This window comes from Symsagittifera roscoffensis, chromosome 7, assembly GCF_963678635.1.
Source record: "Symsagittifera roscoffensis chromosome 7, txSymRosc1.1, whole genome shotgun sequence".
Taxonomy (NCBI): Eukaryota; Metazoa; Xenacoelomorpha; order Acoela; family Convolutidae; genus Symsagittifera; species Symsagittifera roscoffensis.
The window spans coordinates 18,239,202-18,258,925 of NC_087068.1; the positions used below are offsets into that span (position 1 = coordinate 18,239,202).

The 19,724-nt window shown below is 45.8% G+C and overlaps 1 protein-coding gene across 1 annotated transcript in view; it reads right to left on the reverse strand.

Moving 5' to 3' along the window:
* LOC134851387 (growth hormone-inducible transmembrane protein-like) overlaps positions 1-19,284 on the reverse strand; it is a 70,692-nt gene extending 51,408 nt beyond the window's left edge. The window contains exon 1 of the mRNA XM_063867445.1: positions 19,259-19,284. The gene's annotated coding sequence lies outside the window, so the exon portion shown is untranslated. The remainder of the gene's footprint in view (positions 1-19,258) is intronic.
* Positions 19,285-19,724: the final 440 nt, after the last annotated feature.

Here is a 19,724-nt window from a genome sequence, read left to right on the forward strand (position 1 = left end):
GAAATTGAACTTGAGGAAGGCGCCGTTCCCCATTGGGAAGGCGCAAGACGAATGACGCCACATAAATCGGAAGCGTGCCGAGCGGAAATAGAAATGTTGCTCGAATACGACATGATAGAACCCTCAAAATCGCCATGGGCTTGCGGGGTAGTAATGACGAAAAAGAAAGGGGGCAGCTTAGGTTTTGTTGCGACTTTCGCTACTTGAACGCAGTAACGATAAAAGATGCGTAGCCGATACCGCGAATAGACGAGAGCCTCTCGCAACTTGGTGATGCCAAGTTCTTCACCACATTGAACTTGGGTTCTGCCTTCTGGCAGGTCCCGCTGCGGAAGAAGGATAGAGAAAAAACCGGATTCGCGTGTGAGTTGGGGTTGTACCAGTGGAAGAGGATGCCCTTCGGCTTGTGCAGCGCAACGGCCACTTTTCAAAGACTGATGGCTCAGGCTTTGACCAGAGTGACAAAGAAGTACGGGAATCTTGTGATGTGTTACGTGGATGACGTAGTCATAGCAACACCGACCCTAGAAGACCACATTGATCGGCTCGATGAGGTCTTTGGATGCGTGAAAAGAGCAGGCTTGAAGTGCAAACCATCGAAATGTGAAATCCTTAGGGATTCAATCAAGTACCTGGGAAGGATGGTGGACAGGCATGGTGTGAGGCCGGACCCGGAAGCAGTAGAAGCTGTGTTGACATGGAAGGCTCCCAGAACGGACACACAATTCCTGAGCTTCCTAGGGTTTGCCAACTAGTACTGTGAGTTCATAAAAGGTGCAGACAAGGTGTATCCGATGCAGAAGCTGATGCGCAACAAAGGGAAACAGTTCGAATGGAACGATGAAGCACAAGTTGCCTTCGAGAACATAAAGCGGGAACTGTGCGAAGCGCCAGTGCTAGACATGCCTACAGAAAAGGGCACGTATGTTCTTGACACAGACGCATCGGTAGTAGCCATCTCAGGAATATTGCATCAGGAGCAAGAATGGAATGGAAGAACGGTTCTCCGTCCCATTGCATATGGCAGCAAGGTCTTGAGTGACACTGAGATGAAATATAGTGCACCAAAAGCAGAAATGTTTGCAGTAGTCACATTTGTGGAAAAATACCGCGCATACTTGGGGAGTGCTCCCTTTAAGTTACGCGTAGACAACAGAGCGTTATCCTAGTTGAAGACCTACTCGATGGATCAGAGTTATATTGGTAGATGGATAGTAAGATTGGATGGCTACCACATGATAATCGAGCACAAGATGCGTGACAAACACCAGAATGCTGACAACCTCAGCAAGAAAACTGAGTTCTATGAAAGATTGGAATAGAAGCAAGCCAATCAGGCAGAAATAAAGGAAGGATTCTCGTTTATGATTAAAGAAACTTATGAAGCGCTTCCCTTAACGAGATGGTTGGACAAGTCTGGAAATCCAATTCCAGGATATTCTGAGTTACCTGTAGAGAAAACAGCCGAGATAAAGATCCTATCCAAGGAGGACCCGGTCCCCTTGGATCTGTTGCTGCGCTCAAACCTGGTCCACCAAGAACTCTCTCGCATGAACATAAACAGCTTCTCATTATTGGATAAAACGGCACAGGTCACACCGCAAGTGATGCGGATGCTGGGTGGATTGTTAGAAAGAGAAGTGACCAGAGATTACCCCGATGGGCCAGCAGCAGTGGCATCACTGACAATCAGGGAGAAGGTGAAGATCATGCCGTCCAGACGACAACACGAAGAGAATGAGAGGGATTGTAGGACAGTAGTTCATCAACTAGTATCCTCAATACCACACGAGGTTTTAACCAGTACTTCTTACGGACGGAAAGAACAGTGGAGCAATACGCGAAGGAAAACCGTTACCTTTGTGAACCAGGATAAAGAAGGTGAAAAGGTAGAACGAAACCTGGTGCAAGATTGTTTGTCAGGAGAGACGAACGATGAGAAGAGCCAGCGAGTTCAAGATCAACACCCGGGACAAGGAAGTTTGTCCGGGGAGTATGATGTAGATGAGGAAGTTCCTGAAAGCCGGACCTGGAGAACAAAGTTTTGTCCGGGGAGTTCAGATGGATGAGAAGAAAGCACAGAACTGACCCAGGAGATGGTGCAGACTCCGTCGCAGACTCTTCAACAGATGACAACTCCCGAAACTCAAAAATTGACACCTACTCAGACAGGAACTCGAGCTCAGGATCGGAACTTTCAGAATTAGCGAACCACACACTACTAGTGGAAACTCGAGTAAGGGATCTGGATAGAGAGGTATACCAGGACCCTGATAGTGATCGCTACCTCATACCAGGTGAAAGAGTCTTTGATAACGCAGCGGATGATCTGGACACAATAGCGATATCGAAACGTTCGATGAGTCTGTTGCCGCAAAAAGAGGTAGTCAGGACTGATCTTGAGCCATTCGAACAGGAAACTCAACCATTGGCAAAGATCTGGTGCGTTAAGATGGAAGAGGATACGCATCGGCTCAATGAGCTGAATAGTCAGATGAGGGTCATGAAGACGTACTTTAAGGCGAGATACAGACTCTTGGATCTTCTAAGGGCGCAGGGAAATGACCGCATGACAAGCATCCTGAAAAGGTGGATCGAGAATGGTTCTCCGGACAAAGGAGACCTCGAGGAAGACAGTTACCGTATCCTGAGACAGTATTTCATGCAGAAAGAGGGAAGGTTATACTTGAACAAGGACGGGATTGTGGCTTGCAAGAGAAGAGATGAAGACAAAGTTCTATACAAGTATAACGCGATAGTGTTGCCGCAACTCTATCAAACAGAACTCTTGTTCAGGTCGCATGATCAGATGGGCCATCAGGGGATCGACAAAGTGTATCAGAGGATCTTGAAGCGCTTTGAGTGGCCTGGAATGAAAAAGGCATGCGAGAAGTGGGTAACGGCATGTCTGTCATGCCAACAGGTCAAGGATCCAAGGAAATTGCGATTTCCCTTGCAATCGATCGAGTAGTCTGAATTCAACGAGGGGGTGCAGGTAGATCACCAAAAAATATGCATGACAGACAGTGGTTATAATCAAGTCCTGGTCATGATAGATCACTTCACGAAGTATGCAGAGGCCGTGCCCTGCATAACAGCCTCAGCAGAAGAGACATGCAACCACCTGATCAACACGTGGATAGCGAGACATGGTTGTCCGATAACGTTTCAATCGGATAACGGAACAGCTTTCGTAGGAGAGCTCACGAAAGAGCTCACGAGACGCTCACAGATTGCTCAAGCTCACTCCACGACATACCATCCGCAGACGAATGGCTTATTGGAAAGGCAGAATAGAACGTTAGTGTCGATGCTGAGGGTATACTGTTCCAGGTACATGACCGATTGGGACAGATACTTTCCAAAGGTGATGGGAGCCTACAATAGCTCACAACATTCCACCACCGAAGTTAGCCCACATATGATGCTGACCGGGCACGAGAAGTCTTTGCCCTTGACATTCTTCTACCCAGAGTATGAGGCTAAGAAGACGTCACCACAGGTCTATGTAAGGGATGTAATTAGACGTCAGCAAGAGTTGAACGACTTGTGTAGACGAAATACTCAGCAAGCACAGGCAAGGCAGAGGAAAAGATTTGACAAGAAAGCAGCTAGTGCAAAAGCTTACTCGGTTGGAGATTACGTATGGGTATTTCAAAACGTCATACCACCGAAAGGAACAAAAAAGCTTTAAAAAAGTGGAGGGGAACCTTCATGATTACGGAAGTGCACCAGGAGGGACGCTTTTATAGACTGAGTACTGGCGGAGCCGCTCATTACGAAAACATTTAGCCGCACAATCCATCGACAGAAGACTGGTGTATACCTGCAGACATGGAAGAAGGGGATTATCTAATGATGGACCCTGCTTGTGAGGTCAATGAGAAGGGCACCAGGGAAAAGAACGATGGAAATGAGGTCAAAGAGGAAGGAACAAGTAAACCACTGGACCTGGACCCAAATGACGTGATTGAAGCAGACGATGAAACTTTACCCTACGCAGAAGAGGACAGCAGTCATATGAACAAGACTTGACGAATCTGCGTGTCTTGGAATGGCTGAACGAAATGACGTCGGACCCAAAGGAGACCAGTGTCACGATTCAAGATGTAGATTCTGAAAGCATGAAATACATGAAAACCGAACGAGAAGATCCTTCCTGGGCTGCCCAGGAGGGGCGATTACTCATTCCGGCTTTCAATTTCGATTTGATACCCGGTATGCGATCGACGGGGACGTCGATGGATATTTTTGTCCGGGGAGTGGGGGTAGGACTTACCCACACTGAAAATTTATTAATAAAAAAATTAAGAATAGCAAGAGAGAGAGGGGATTTAGAAGCAGAAACAGGCGAAGAACCAAAGAAACCTGACATAGGGAGGGTAGTTGAGTCATATTTTAACTTACCAAATAAATATTCAAGTAGCATAATACTAACAGACAGCGATTTCATACTCACAGATAGAACATGTGCAATAGCAATCACAGCAAACATGAGTTTTAAGGCAGCGTTAGCAGCAGATTTTAAGAGAGAATATAAAAACATAGAATTCCTTTGGAAGCAAAGACCAGGAACAGGAGGCGTAAGAGCCTTGCCTCCGGTGGCGTCACAGATACCGGGAAAATACCTATGTTTCTTAGTGACATGGGCGACAGAGCAGCGGCACGTGGAACCGGAAAACTTAGTCTTGTCCTTGACGAGATTGAGAGACATCCTCGTGGAAAGGGATGTGAAGGAGCTTTCGCTTCCAGTGTACGTCCCCAACAGAGGACGACTGCATCCTCGAGAACTGTACTCGCTGATACATGTAATTTTCTCTGATACTAATAAACAAGTATACTTACATAAGAAATATTACTTAAGTATAGGCTGAGTTAAGGTGACATGCAAGAGGGTGTCAGACTAAAGTAGGTAATGTGTGTTATGTTATGTTATGTGTTATGTTATTAAGGTCCTGGGTAAGAAGGAGTTAGTGACCACGAACAACTGAATAACAATCTTGGGAATAGATCCAAAGTATGGACTGTCAAATCTTAGGTCGAATTGCAAAATTTTAGAGACCGATTGATTTTAACAAATTTTAGGATCAAAATCTTTTTATCTGACTGTTTTACATAAATTTTAACGGAATTAAGGTGAAGCTGACAAGTGTGATATTCGTGACCTCTTTTCTAGATCCTGATTGATCATTTAATTGCTCACTTGAGTCAAACCTTTGATTCAGATCGAATCAAACCTGAAAAGAGAATGGATAATTTCAACTTGGATGAATTGATGGACCTGGCAGAGGCATATGTAGGACCGATGGTAGATGCGATCTATCGTCGGCTAATGGATCGAGACTTCGCTCTGGAGGACCCAGAGGTAGTCATGTTGCTGACAGCCCTGATAAACATTTTGGGGCATGACAACCGTGGGGACCGCCCCACGGAAGTCCTATTGATGGCAGCATACGGAGAAAGGGGAGTACTAGACCGCCCGAATATGAGAGTGATGAGGTGGAGAAACGGGGCTCTCTCAGGGAGTGACTTGGCGAATGAGCCTGGATTGGGAAGTTCTAGGACTTATCAACCAGGTGAAATGCCTTTGCCCTCCAAGCCCAAGCCTGGGCTGACGAGAATACATCAAGAAATGAACAGCGAGGCTGCCTCGTCTGGTTCACCACTGAGAGCAGCTGTGCCACCAAAGAGGGCGAAAGTGGAACAAGGGGTTCAAACGAACCAAACCATGCAAGATCTAGATGGGATGAAAGACGAGCTGGAAAAGACCAGAAAGGAGCTGGATGAGATGACTAAGACCATGCTCAGTACGGAGGAAGATAAAGACATGTGGAAGAGATTGTTCGAAGACTGCAATAAAAAGCAGGCTGAAGAAATTGAGCGCTTGAGGCGGGATTACAAAGAGCGGATGGCGTTGACAACAGCCGTGGAGAGGGTGATACCTGCAAGGAGTGTTCCTCGTGGGCAGTCCCCGATGAAGCTCTTGACGCCTCGAGAGATGAGTCAAACAACGGAAACGCGACCCCCGACAACAACAGGTCGAGTGACAATCCCGGACCCGAGTGACACCTTGGGTGACCCAGTCGTGGAACAAACGGTGAGTAAGCTGATAGAGACAGCTGTACGACTAGTCGCCAACAAGAATGCGCCAGGTTCCGGGGTGACTGCACCCTATGGAACGATCGACGATACGGGCAGAGTACGACTCTCCCAAAGCGTGATGACCAGATAGGGGATTAGCGACACAACGCCACCAATGGGGAGCTCTAAGGTCCCAGAGAGGAGGATACGAAAGATGCCGGTGAAGAAAGTGTCACGTGTAATAGATGTACAGAAGAACAATCAGTTGAAGTATAACTTCACTGGAGTTCCAGAGGCGGATTCGAGAGCTTGCTTCAATCGAGCGACCTGGAAGCCGGCAGTGATCCTGCAGCAACCACCGCTAGGGACATCACATCTGATACTGGGAGATAGCTTAGTCAGAGTACTCTCGAACTTGAGAACCTCTTGGATCACCACGGTGATGGCCTTCGGAGGCGCAACCATAGCCCAGTTATTTCGGATGGTGGAATTGATAAACCCAGGGAGAATCCCTAATGCAATGATCCTAGTTGGGACAAATAACATCTCGAGAAGCTCGGATGAGGAGGAAGCACTATGGGAATCAATGATGGTGTGCTCGTTTACTACTCTCTGGCAGAAGTTCAACTGCGCGGTACTGACCGTTTTCACTGTGCCAATGAATGCGAGGAGTTTGACTGCAACAAGGAGAAGGCACAACGAAGGAGTAGTCAGGTGGAATAACATCCTGAGGAATCTCGCAAGTCGGAATGCCGGAAGGATGATCCTCATGGACATCGAACACGAGTTGAGAGCTATGGATCAGGCCAGCCTGACTACGGACGGCATCCACTTCGATAATATAGAAGGACAGGCTTGGTTGAACAGAGTCTTCCAAGAGCGATTGGATGAGTTGGAAGTAGAACTCTTTGACACAGGAGTGCTAAAGGAGGAGGGAGCATTGAACGAACCTGTGATTACCACCTTTGTGCCTCCTAGCCTAGAAACACGCTTGGGGACGGTCCCGGCCGTGACGAACTATAGACAGCAGAGTTCTAGCGAACCAGGTCAAAGAACAGACGTTCAGGATCGGTTGGGAGAAGCGCCAATGAGGAGGACCATTAATCCTAGGAGAAGACTAGGGCCTGTCAACCCGATGGAGGAGACAGCCAGCACCTCTAGATCGGACACGAGGTCGGAGACGACAAGGACCAGTCGAGAGGAAAGACGCCCTAACAGGAGCTCTCTAATGTGGTCGAGGCCAATACCTTCTCCATGGCACATATACAAGGATGACCTGATGAAACTGAACCTTCAGACGGTGAGCTTCGCAGCGGATGCCAGGAGGATGCTGAACGGAGCAAGGTTATCGGTCAGCGGATTGTACTCGATAACAGGAGTGGACTGGTTGATAGCGGCTGGCATAAACTTCAGCTCTACAACTGCCTTGAGGTTTGCTGACCTAGAGGGACTGCCCTCTAATAACACAATGGGACCAGTGAACGCCCGACCTTTACAAGACGTAAAAATGAATCACGATGAAGGGAATCGAGAAGAGAGACTGGAAGATTTCTGATAACGAGGGCGCCGATTGGACAACATGTGAAGATGTTCAGGCAGCTGAACACACCCCCAGGTCATGTGAAAGAAAGAGTATACCCAAAGCAAGTGAATCAGGAAGATGATGCCCAAAGATACGGCGAATTGAAAACGATAAAGAAAGACGAGACCCTCTTTGCCGCGTACGACAAAGCAGAAATGAGGAAGGCCAAGATTATGATAGGAGCGAATTCAGAGTTCGTACACACTTCCAAGTCTCTGTTTTGGCCGGACGTCATAATGTTGGAAGCGGTCGATCTGGACCTACTGCAATCCGTGTCAATGGCCATCGGAGTACAAAGAAAGACGGAGATGAACCCAATCACGATCGTGTTCGCTGGCATCAACGACCATCTACACAGTAGAGGTTTCCTGAGCAGACTCAGAGAGCCTACAACGGCAGAAAATGCTGTATGGCCAGCAATAAAAGACATCCTCGAGTCAATGGGTGAAGTGGTGGATGCGATGAAGGAGGGGTCCTTCACCAGGACGACACCGAGAGCAGTGTTCGCGCTGTCTCCGGGGTATGCACATCTCCCGGATGTACTGAAATTCGTGAATGCGATCGTGGCCTTGCTTTCGGAAGGGAAATATGATGTAATCATATCGGCCCCAAATCGCATGGTAGAGATGGAGAACCTGAGACCACTCAGGGCTGAGCTACCTGCGGTGTGGTCAGATATCTCAAACGCATTGAGAGGATTCAAGGAGCATGCGCTACACATGCTGGTGCTGGACGAGGTGCTGGGGTTGGAACTGTCCAACTTCAGTCGACAGCTCAAACTGAAACCGAGAATAGGCGACAACCATCGAGTGATCGTAGCGATGTCGAATGACTTATGGTTCCGAGGAATGGAAGCAGCAGGAGAAAGAGAGAGAAGGAGACTAGAGCTCACTTAGAGGCGATGGTTTTGAGAACCAAACCAGAGGCTAATCAGTGGCTACATCTAACTCCTCGAGTAGCAGCATTGGGTGCGGATGTTTTTGAGCAAGGCCCAGTAATGATCAAGAAGATCCATTCCTACTTGTTAAAGGAGATGAACCTGGCGGAGAATGCTGGAGAAAAGACAGCCGGATTCGTAAACAGAGTGTGCCAAGCTACCCTGGAAACTTTCTGGACTAAGAAGGTGAAGGGAGAAGAAGGCTTCGAACGGGCTGTTAGCAAAAGTCTATCCGAAACTCTCTCGTTACTTGATAAAGGAATTCCTCCAAGCAGTAGTGGAAGTGTCGATTGTGGAACTACTAGCCTTGTTCGTGACGTTTGGAGCAGAGAGCTTCTTGAAGGGACTGGTGATACTGCTCACCGAAGGAATCCAGAACTTGCGGTTAGATGGGCTTCTAACATTGATTGCGATTACCCATGGAAACTTGGGAGGACTAATGAAACTGACACGTTACCCAGAACAGATGAGAGAGAATGTGAAGAATTTTGATGTGAAGAAAGCCACGGATTCGTGGAATAAGATAAGAGACATACTCTTATCCAGTACCTCCTGCATCAGAGTCGCTTTGGAACAGGAGAGGATGAGACGATTGAGAGGGAGGAAGACGTGAGACGACATATTGGGGGCATGCCCCTTCTAACTGATCTAAGCTTGGCTATGACGACCGATCCCTTAGCGTTGATCAGAGGAGCCACAGAGTTTGTGACAGTGATTTATGGACCAGCAGTCACGTTTGCGTTCCCTGATGTCAAGGTGGAAGCATACAGGAGGTCGGTGCTGCACCTGAACCTCATATCAGCAGTGGACGGTAGTGCGCTGAACTGGTGTGAGCAGCACGTATTGCGGAAGCTCATGAGCGAAGATCTTTTATTTGCAAAAATATCAGAACCAGATATGAGAGTCATCAACTTTGCGATCACTTCCGTGATTGTATGGGAGAAGTAGAGAGAGGGCACATCGAGCATCGAGGTATTTCCGAAGCTATGGAATCTAAGACCCTATGATAAGACGAATGGTGAAATGATCAGAGTTCCTCGTCTCACTGCAGCATGTCACAAGGTGAGAGAAGAGACGAAAGATTGGGGTGATTACGAAAAGCTGCCAGAGGAAACCCCTGAATTCCCTCTGATAAGAAGGATGTTGCTCGGAGCAGTCTCCGTAGTACAAACTCCTAGACTAAGAGCGTTTGAATCCAATGAAAGGAGGATAGGGAAATTCGTGGAAACGATGGATCCATACTTTGTGGGGAGGAATGCCGCCGTGCTACAGTACACGCGATTTGCCTACATGGATCAAGCGACGAGAAGGTGAATCAGCAACGCCTGGACTACAAAGCCTGGAGCGTTTGACACGGAATGGGCGGAATTAAACCTAGCGCCTATGAAGATGAGAGGCAGAACCGAACTGCCTGAGGCCTCCTTGATCCTGACTAGTGTGAAACTGGAGTTAACAGTGGGAGGAACGTTGCGGACAAGAACCTTCCTGGCACCCTTCGGCTGTGAGGAAATCAAAGTGGTCCATGGAGAAGAGGAAGATAAATCAGCTGGTATACTGATCATACCAAAATTTCCGCAATGGGCCGAGACTGAGAAGCAAGGACCCTCAAGCTCGAAAAAGATACATCAGAAGGAGATGATGAGCAGGGAGTAAGCCGTCAAACGGAGGAACCCATGCAACAAGGTACCGATCAAGCAGATAGGGAAGACGACAAGGCATCGTAGGCGGAAAATCGAGCCTGGATTTCAATTTCCTCAGTGACTTTGAGAATAATGCGGATACGTTGGAAGCAGCTGATCCAGCAGACGGAGGCACTTCGACACTGGAACCTCCGTCGGCCTTCATGGAAATGAAACGGAATTTGCCGGAGAGCAGCTCTCCGGGCAATTCAAAAGATAACGAACAAAGACTCATCATGGAATCACCGAAGATAAGAAGAATAGATGGCGCTGCCAGAATACCTTTCATGGGAACGTTGCCGGAAGAAGAGTGGGAAGTGCATCACCGAGACCACGAAAACAGGACGGGATGTAGATTGGACAGAGTGGCGTTCATGGAAGAAGTCTGAACAGTAGTTCAGAGCTACGGGACCCAGTCCATTTTGAAAGTGGGTCTCAACCAACCAATGATGCGGGAAGTCCTTGACAAACTTGATGAGTGTGAAGGGAGAATGAGTGAGTTGTTGATTGACTCAGCCACTGACGAAAGTGAATTGAACTCTCCCATCAAGATGACACCGCAGGAGGATAAAGGAGAAGTGATGTATCTGTGAAGAACCAGGAAAGGAACGACGTGATCGAAACTGGTGATTGATAAGATCAACGAGATGAAGATGAAATTAGGCAGCAAAGTGATACCGAGGAGAGCAGGAAAGACGAAGGTGGATTCGGAGATAACGATAAGAGCTGTCAATTCAGCGAAAAGAAAACGAGTCGAAGAGGTCATGGATTTGGGACAAGGTGATTATCAATTGCCTGGCACGGACAGAAGGTTAACTGATGTAGCAATGGTGCCACCCATTTTCATGGCAGGGATAAAGTCAACATGTTACAAATCCAAAAGGAGTGACCGCATTCTGACTGGAGCAACCTTGGAAATGGAGATACTCAGCCAATGTGGAGAAAGTACCATGAAAGACTTTAGACCGTCTCCCATGAACCACGGAAAGGGAAGTGTCGCAGGACAACTAGTACGAGTGGAGTATAACCGACTGAAAGTGTCGGAGACTGTGTCAATAGATGAACCCGCTGGTGGATACATGGAGATGTTGGAATACCGAAACTCGGCTAGAGGATATGTGATGGCTCTGGAAGACAAGAGTGCCATGGAAGGTTATCTGGAGACGATGTTGAAAGGCACCACCCTCAAGCAGAAGGCGTACGGGACTCTAGCGTCGTCTGAGATGCAGGCGGAAACGATTGAGCAATTAGTGTGCCTTCCATGGAAAGCAGTGGTGTTGAGGTACTTTGAGGAGGAAATGAGGACTACGCCGAGAATACACGCTCTCATGGCAGTACCTTACGTGAGAACCAAATTACAACTGAGGTTCGCCTGGTGCATGATGGGAATAACTCAGGGGGAATATGATTCAGAAGAAAGGAAAAGGTCAAAAGAAGAAAAGGTATTCCTGATGACGAACCTGAGGGATCTGATAATCCAGGAGGGAATGGCAGTAGCGTGCGCGAATCGGAGAGACGCTCTCTGTTTCATTCGATTCCTGATAGAGCAGATTTCAGTGCCAGCATTGAACACCTGTGTCAAGATGCTGAGGGAGGGCGATGAACGAGTAAAAGCCGTACTCTTGCTAGCACTGCTGGATATGCATCAGAGGAAGCCAATGAGGGTGAATATGAAAGAACCTGAAGAGCTAGAACCCATGAGAAAAATAGACGAAATCAGGAGATTCTCAAACAAGGAGCTGAGACTCACTAAAGAATCTATGGGGGCACTGCCGAAATCCAGTGAGTACTGACGACCGATCAGGAAGAAGTCATACGGTTACGTTTCCGGAGTCATAGGGATAGCGTACAACCCTTTCCTGAGTGAAGACATACGTGATTGATTTTTTGATTACGAGCAAGCAGTGTTGCTAAGGTTCTGGACGTCGAGAATTGCAACGATTAAAAGCGCTACTAATCCGCAGACCAAGCTGGGACTAGTCTTGGAAGAAAAAGTGACTGCACCTTCCGTGCCAAAATCCGACAAACGAGTGGAGTTTGGATTGGGATTCTCAGATGAATTACTGAGAACGAGCTTGATGGTAGTGTGGGAACTGATGAGACTATCATGGTGTGCTAGTCCCAATGCTGACTCGATACTACGAGCGACACAAGACGTACAGAGGGAACTAAATGCAGACTGTAACCTGCGTGACGTGAACATCATATATAATGTGATGACAACAGCCTCTAGGAGCAACGGGGAAGACAAAGTGGAGCTGCCTGGATGGGGACCAGAAGACTAGGTCAAACCTGGTAGCTGTCTGGCAGAAGTCTGTGGACTGGAAGGTCACGTTTGTGGAAGTCTGGATTGCGTGAAACCCCTAGAGAGACAACACGAGCAGTTGACGATATTGTTTGGGAACGTTGTGATGAAAGCAAGGACGGAAACGGAACTGATCGCAGATTGCCATGGAGGAACCGGGTGAATCTAGTGACTGCACTAGGATTCTACAGCATGCTTGGTTCTTTAGAGTCACTATTGAATCTAGAACAGAAACATGAGATGGTCACAGCCATCAGTGTAGAAGTGTTCCCAGGAGTTTTGCAAACTGAGCAAAAGTACATAGGAAAATGGAGGGAAGCAATCGAGACAGAAATGAACATCCGACACAGTGAAACTTATCGTAGACCATCAGGAGCACGATATTTGGTGGGATCGACATTAGCTCCAATGTGCAAGAGCAGAAACCCGGTGCATTTTGTAGCTGTGGATGTAAAGAGTACGAGAGCGATCGTGGATCAAGCCTTCTCAGTGCCAAAGTGTGTGAGACTAACGAGAATGTCGGAAAAATCTTACGAGTTACTGTGTAAATTGTTCACAGCAGTTCCAGAGAGAACCAAGGAGGAGTTGGAATCAATACTTGGAAGGAAGTTCATGGGATACGTGAGTGGGAACTTTAGTGACTTTGAAAGACAGAAACAGAGAGGATCAACCGTTACAGATTACAATACAGTAGACGAGAATGATGAAGTCCACCGACTGATGATGGAAGTGGAACTATTACTGGAAGCTTCGAGAAAGCGTAATTGGATGAGCATCATGTTGACACATGATGAGTTTCCCTGCCACTGCTTGCTGCAAACATGGTGGTATCCCGGGCGTAGTAATCTGCTGTTGATCTGGGACTCTGGAGAGCTGCTCTCCATGTGTTTACCAGACTCATCACGGCCCATAACAATAATGATACTGGGAGTTATGATGGCGATACGATGGCTGGAAGCTCATGTCAGGGAGAACAATAGACAGGAGGCACCAACGCGGGAACAATTTCAGAAATTGGATTGTCTAAAAGATTTAGATCTTTTTGAGACAACGTGCAAGATTCTGAACATTCCGATGGAAGTGAAAAAGATATGGGCAACAAGACGACTGATGCCATGGTTTAGAGCCAACATGACTGCATGGTTGTACGAATATGCCAAAAAGTATATGTCGAAGCACGGCAGAGTGTATAGTGGGTATCAGCTGGACATTGGGGCAGGAGGAATTTCCAAGACAAGTGAACGTAGTGGAAAAGAAAAAGAAGAGATGTTGAAGATTTGGAGAGAAACGTGACGTTGTGTCTCCACAACAGCTTCTGCCGGAACAGAGAATCTAATGTGGATCCCCTACCTTGTTGTAAACAGAGGGTAGAAGAGCAGAAGTGTTGGAGGACTGCTTCCAACAGCGTCAGAATAGCTAACGATGTGTTGCAAGACACAGAAACTGAAAACGCAGAGTCAATGTCACAGGAGGAGGAGATAAAACATTGACGAATGGCCGGAGAGACAAGACGCTAAAAGAAAAAAATCTAGAAAAATTTAGACGTTTTAGAACTTCTAAACAACGAAAAAAGAAGAAACAAAGAAGTGACAAAAGAGAAGAAGTTGAAACTCAGAATTGTTTTATGTGTGTGACGAAAACTCAAGTGAGAAACTAAGCAACCGGGTTGTAATTGAAAACTGAAACATTTAGTTGAGTTTTGAACATTAAACAATTTGTTGCATTTATAAATTTGCATTTTGATTTTAGTTAGTGGCTTTAAAAACACTTACTATTTATTTAGAAAGGCTTGAGCGAAAAGTATATTTAAATATTCCAGCCTGCATGACTGTTTTTAATCAACTAGGAGAACTGATCACTTTGTGGTGACATGAAAGGCTTGGGTAATCTCTTGAAGAGGGAGATTGTTTCATTGTTCTTTCTAACCACAGAGTTCCTGAATTTTAATATTCAGGACAATCACAACTAAAATTTCCGAAGCGAAGAAGCATAGTAGCAAGATTTTAGCTTGTTGGTTGGCAGGACTGTCCTGCGAACTAACACCTTTTAAAACCTAGGAGAAAAAAATTTTAAGTCAGGGCAATAACGTTGGAAGTCAGGAAAAATGTTTTATCCTAAGTCATATCCTCAAAGTGCAGATTAGTGAATAAATTTAGAAGGCTATAGCAATGTAGTATGATGCCATTTATATTCTGCAGTTAGTCTATATGACGCGGATAAAAGTAATTTCGTGCATTTGGTAAATTCTGTTCGATGACACTGCACCAATTTTACGAATATTGCGAGATTCAATGGGGACATTGACCGGGCTGTCCGGGGAGTATGTGACATTCGACCAGAATGGACGAAAATCCAGTTTCGAGTTTTAGCAGCGGGCCTTCCGAATTGGCAGTTTTGAGGGATTGAGAGCGTTATTCAGGCGATTAGACAAATTGTAAAGGCTGAAGGATTCGGAAATTCCTAAATCTTAAAAATTCGAAATGATTACGTAATAATTCTGAGAAACGTCAAAAACGGCCATTTTGAAAAAAAAACTTGAATAAAAACACAACAACGATAGTTGCGACGACGACAACAACGAGAAAATTGAGAATCAGAATCGGAGAAAAGCAGAAGTAGCAGAGACCGCTCCGAGTTGCAACTATTGTGCCGCTACAATAGTTGCAAGGCCGTTGCAAACAACGGTGAAGGGTAGAAGACAGCCTTCTGGAAGGAAAAAAAGGGGTCTTATTTCCCCGGATGCAAGAATCCGGAGGGGTCTCGGGACTGGAACTCATATCATTATATACAAATTTTTAACTTCCCTCTTATGTCCTGAATTGAATTTAATTAACATCTGAATTCATTTTGCAAGGATGAGAAGCTATGAGTTGGGGGAAAGGTTGATCCATCTTCGATGGAGATGATGATTTTTATCTACTGAACAAAAACAATCATAATATCATAAATAGTAGTAGCCCTGATTTTAGGAGTGACCTCGTGGTCTGGGGATACGGAGACCCAGCCATGAGCTCACAATTTTTGCACGTATTTAAGTTAATCTGAGTGTTTTGACCGAAGCCGGAAGCAGTAACGTTTTTGTCGACCCGATGTTAAAAAGACCACCAAAAGAACTGGCTTTGGTAGAGACGGTGAAAAGCATGTAGAGCTCTGCTTAGACGTTGGCCAGTCGTCTTAGAACCTAGCTTTATTTTCCGTCGATATGTACTTCCGGGCAAATGTTACAATTGGTATTGATGATTCAGTTTGGCATTGGTATTGGTATTGAGGCCCCTGGTTTTGGTATTTTGGTATTGGTATTGAATTCCCTGATATATCCTCCTTAACTAAATTATTTGCAAGCGAGGGTTAACTCATTTGATTTAAACAACTCTTGTACTATGTTTTTGGCCTCTAATTGTATTATTACAGTTATTTAAGTTATTTGGTTTGATTCTTTTGAGTCGGAAACCTCGCTCGGTCTTAAAGATATCTCTATTCCTTCGATATCATCTAACCAAGATTTTGGGGTCACAAATTCTCAAAAACTAAAATGGGACAACCATCTTAAATTCAAGCTTATTGCGGTAAATAAATCTTTTTATTTTATCAAACGTTCTATTCCATACAGCGTCGCATTGTGGACCAAGTTTAAATATTATCATTTTTGCATAAGAAGTGTCCTTAAAATTACAAAGTAAATTCACAAAAGAAAAAAAATACAACATCACAGTGATGGAAGTTTAAATCTTGGCTGTGGTCGGTTCTCCACTTCCGGGTTCCCCTCAACCCTGTGATAGCTGATTGTAGGAGCGAGAAAGACCTCTCCAGCCGGATTTCACTAATGGCATCGGGATAGGGCGTATTACTCTTGTCGGATATCTTCTGAGTGAGCTTTTCCATGAATTTTGGGGCTTCTTTTCCCATGCCACCAGTCGTTGAAAACACAAGGGGCGTGAATGTTCTACGTTCAACGTTATTAATTCTGCAATTATATGCCCTCCTCGTTTCATTCTCATGGTTAGCATATACCGATTTGACTGATTTTCCAATATAACTTGGTGCGTTGGGATGAAATACACGAACGTCTAAATAAGTCTTAACGCTTCATGCCCAAAAATTGTCGCAGACGATGTCGAGACGCGCTTCGTCAGATGAGTTTGCAGTACTCGGTTGGAGATATTCACCGCTGAGAGGCTGCAAAAGAGGCTCAATGCCAACTCCTCGGCAAAAAGAATCTAGAGTATGGGCGAAAAAAATTCAAATCCCGTCATGTCGCTGCGCAACAAATCTCCGGTTTTACAAATCATGGCGTGCTCTACATTTTAGGACTGAACACAAACGCAATTGGTCAGCAGGCTCTTGAGACGCCTTTACGGAGTGCGTATCCCTTTTCTTCAATCGGAAGGGTATTCAGCCAATGGAAGCTCCTCTCTCGGCTGTTAACTCCACATTGGTTTTTCAGAACTAGTGGAAACCGACAAAATGTTCTGAAGAAGTTCTTCTGAACATTCTCGTTTCTTTTTCATAAGAACATACTTCTGTTTCGCCTGCTCATGATGTGTGTCACCGTTAACGATAACTGCTGTTCATTTATGAGAATAATCAAAGGGGTAGCCAGAATAACAGAGCTCGTTAGCTCACCGGGGGAAGACATCACGGGGTTCTGAATGTCAAGTCCGACCAGACGGCATGGAAGCCTCAATGTGTCATGAAGATTGGTATTACACGGGTGCCCCAACAGAGCAGGGATGAATTGATTCTCGATTGTTTCATCTAGGCAGTGCACATGATCACTGAAAGTGTCCACGGTACGGGCAAGAAAGTTCCACTTGTTCCGGAATCCAAAAGTGAAACCAGCATAGGCTGCTTGCGAGTGTATTGACGCAATTCCTGACAGTTTCTCAAGTTGTTTCCCAATTTTGTCACCGCGGTTGGTCAAGAACTGATTCTCATACTTTTTGCTCCCAAGTGGTGTGCCTAAATACTTAGCACCTTTAACAGTGATGACTACACCAGTTTCTTCAAAGACAAGTTTCGCTTCATTCAGCTGTTCAGGTTTGACAACTAAGAGGGTCTTCTCTGCATTCGGGTAGTAACAAAAGCTCGGTCCCATCTGAGAAAGAAAGTCCCACCAATGTCTTAGTTGCCTCAGTTTTCCAGCACCTCCAGCGTCATCCGCAGCTTACCACTGTTCACAGGAACATAGTAGACAAGCAGAGTAATAGAGAGGCAAACGGAAAACCATGCCAGACGGGTCTCCCTGTGTCGTTCCCTCTTCACCGGACAATTCTTCACCAAAGCTGAAAAGCCTGTTCGCATGGCGGTAAAGATTATGGACAAATGTTGACACAAGGGGGCAGCTGTACTGGATGTTATGTAGAGCTACTCTAATGTTAAGGAGGTTAAAGGCATTTTCTGCGTCTACCAGAAGAACTCCGTCACTGTCAGAATCGTTGAAGAAGTTTCTCATAGAATGAGTAGCGGCATCAATACCACTCATATGACCAGCAGCGAGTTGTAGGGGGCCAGATGACTGCTCCATTTCAGTTTTAAACTTCCTGCAAACTGTCTTACCAATGATGCGGAGCATAACTTTCCCAATGCCGATTGGGCGGACACCAGGACATTTATCGTGAGAGCAACAAGGCGACTGGCAAGAAGAGACTCAACGGATGACGTATCCGTATATGTCTTGCAGAGTTTGTGGGACATCAGGGCAAGAGCTTAGCAAAGATAATTTGAGGCTGGCCGAAACTCTTTGGAACAAAGACTACGCCGCATACCCAGAGCGTCCAGGCCCGAGGGTCCTGCTCCACCATGTGTATGTTGAGCAGCTGTTCGAACATCTTCACTAGAAATGGAGTCGAAAATCACATCATAAACTTTTGCAAGCAGTCCTCTTAGAACACCACTCCAATTGACAGATGCAGCTTTAGGGTGCTTGTCATTCAGGATTTTCATGGTCTCAGAGGTTGGTTCGAGTACGCCGTCCTCCGATCTGTCTTCAAAGAGTCTTATGCTAAAGAAGGACTATTGCGTTGCTTCGGTTTTTGCGATTAGATAGCGATAGCTTCATCCAATTTTTCAGTAATTATACCATCCTGCCACAACGTTAAGCGCCTTTCAAGAGCAGCATCATGCTCACGCGTTTTCGAACTTTTCGATGGTTTCTGCAGAAGTAACGGGGGCAACGCTATTGCAGCTTTAATAGAGAAAGATTCCAGTGATATATTAAGATTCCAATCGTTGATAAGTTTGTTGAGTTCAGTAACAAACCTCTTGCCATGCACACCAGAGGGTAATTTGAACAAGTTTTTCTTCCAGTGCACTACATGTTCATCTGCATTATTAAAGAAAGTTTCAAACTCAACGCCCGAAAGCTTGCCCCAGGCTTGTTCAGGGCGCCTACACTTATAACGATCGGGTACTAACAGGTTCGGCTACTCTTCGGCGTCGTTTGAGAGGACGTCGCAAGTTTCACACAAAAAAGTTTTGTCTCCAAGTTTCAATACTGCTTTCTCAGATGTCTTTGCACAGGAATAATGAAACCAAGTAAAGCAACGATCACACTGAACACCTCTCGTTCTGACAAGGCCACCCTACTTAAACCCAAAATTGCCACATTGTGCGCCGGTTTCTGTTCCCGGCTTCATCTTCGCTGTTCTTCGTGTTTTATTGTTTTAATCGAAAATTATTTAATAAGTTTATCACAACAATTCGGCTAATAACTATAACAATAAGAAGTGTCCTTCTCTACGGCATTCAACTCTGGTTTCCTTCCGTACTTTACAACACAAGCAGTTGACGATATTGTTTGGGAACGTTGTGATGAAAGCAAGGACGGAAACGGAACTAATCGCAGATTGCCATGGAGGAACCGAGGTGAATCTAGTGACTGCACTAGGATTCTACAGCATGTTTGGTTCTTTAGAGTCGCTATTGAATCTAGAACAGAAACATGAGATGGTCACAGCCATCAGTGTAGAAGTGTTCCCAGGAGTTTTGCAAACTGAGCAAAAATACATAGGAAAATGGAGGGAAGCGATCGAGACGGAAATGAACATCCGACACAGTGAAACTTATCGTAGACCATCAGGAGCACGATGTTTGATGGGATCGACATTAGCTCCAATGTGCAAGAGCAGATACCCGGTGCAT